The sequence below is a fragment of the Crocuta crocuta genome, unplaced genomic scaffold (assembly GCF_008692635.1).
Source record: "Crocuta crocuta isolate KB4526 unplaced genomic scaffold, BGI_CrCroc_1.0 scaffold7185, whole genome shotgun sequence".
Taxonomy (NCBI): Eukaryota; Metazoa; Chordata; class Mammalia; order Carnivora; family Hyaenidae; genus Crocuta; species Crocuta crocuta.
In genome coordinates this window covers 1-1,623 of record NW_027529057.1, presented here as the reverse complement: position 1 = coordinate 1,623, position 1,623 = coordinate 1, and the positions used below count along the sequence as shown (strand labels likewise).

General features: G+C 56.7%; 1 long non-coding RNA gene across 1 annotated transcript; it reads left to right on the top strand.

Annotated features, from left to right (window-relative positions):
• Positions 1 to 144: 144 nt before the first annotated feature.
• On the top strand, positions 145 to 1,220 carry LOC144226099 (uncharacterized). The gene is made up of 3 exons (XR_013333533.1): positions 145 to 213; positions 404 to 494; positions 711 to 1,220. It is a non-coding gene; the product is annotated as an uncharacterized LOC144226099 (long non-coding RNA).
• Positions 1,221 to 1,623: the final 403 nt, after the last annotated feature.

Genomic DNA, 1,623 nt, shown 5'->3' with positions numbered 1-1,623 from the left:
CTGAGACCCGTCCCTTCAGACGCCTCCACGTGCTTGGTGATGGGCATCTGACTTGTCCCTTGTCTCATCCTTCTTCACCGTCCCTGAGAGGGAGAAACAGGTCCACACGGACAGGCCGGTGCGTCTTTACTTCGAAACATCCTNTGATCCTCGGAGCTGGGCTGTACCTGCGGTGCTCACGTGGGGAGAGGAAGAGCTTGGAGACTGGGAGAGGCAGGTGCACGTCTCCTTCCCCTGCCCACACCCCTCCCTCCCCCACTGACCCTCAGCTCCTTCCCCCATTTTCTGCTCAGGGAATGTCCCTGCAGGAGGCTGGTGGGTGTGAGCATCACCGTGGGGGTCCTGGTGGGGGGAGGGCAAGGTTGCCAAGGCTCAGATTCAGCTCCATGTGTGTGGGGCTCAGGTGCAGGGTCGCAGGAGAAGCCTAGGGACCGTGATGGTGGCGTCCTCTATGCAGGCTGAGCAGGCCGATGCCCGGGGACAGCAGGGACAAGGTGAGACCTGGGTTCCCCCCCGTCCCTGTGAGCCTGGGTGTGAGTTGGTCAAACCCACTCATCTGCACTTTCTGGCCTCGTGTTTGTATCCCTTCCAGCCATGCAGTATTAACACGGGGTCCATGCAGTGCTGGGCGCTGTGGGGGGAGGTCATGTGAGCAGCACGGCATCTGTGGGGTCCCTAAGGGCCTCCCTGTTCCTTCGTCTGCATTCCAGGGATGGAGTGAAGCACATTTAGAACAGGAGACCCCTCTCCGTCCTGTCTACACTGAGGTCCGCACGCCAGGCCAGGTCAGGATGGAGATTTAATTGGAAGAAGCAGGAAATCCAGCCTCTGGCGACACCTCTGATGTTAGTGTGGAACCTGCACCCTGGTCCCGCCCCTCCCCCGCCCCCCGACTGCTCTGAGCAGGGACAGATTTAGCCGACATCGGTGAATTTCTATGGGAATTCCTTGTGCACAAGTTCACCAAAGTCACAGGTCGTGGTAGATCAAGGGGGCCTGAGTATGTAAATGGGTCCAAAACTGTGTTCCAGTCCCACCCAGCCTCAGTTCCTTGGCCTCCCTACACAGACCCCAGGCTCCCCACGTGGACGACATCAGTCTGTCAGAAATGTCAGCCTCTGGGACAAAGTCATTATGAAGTCACAACATCCAGTCTCATCCAGTTAAAATCTCCCAGTTGTCAGGATGTGCGTTCTCTGTCTCTGTCTCAAAACTTAATAAATAACACTTAAAAATAAAAATACATAAAATGTCTAAGATCTACTCTGGCTTTGTAATTTCAATTTTAATTTTAAAATTGGGATGTTTACTGTGACTTGGCTCCGCCCTCAGCAGATTCCACCCGCCCATCCCGCTCCGTCTATACTGGCCCATCCTTTGCTGGTCAGCGCCCAGCCCTCCTCTCTCCCCAGGGGACTCCAGCTAAGCCCTGGTGGGAGCCTGGCTGTGCTGAGGCCACGTCTCCAGTCCTGACCCGACACCCTGCCGCGGCTCCTGATGGACATCTGCTCTTGGAAGCCGGAGTGGATCTGCAGGAACCTGAAATCTTGCCTCCTGGGTGCCCACTCCCCCTCCTTGGCTCCTCCCTCAGCTCTGATCATATTTCCACCTGGATCAGGTCCC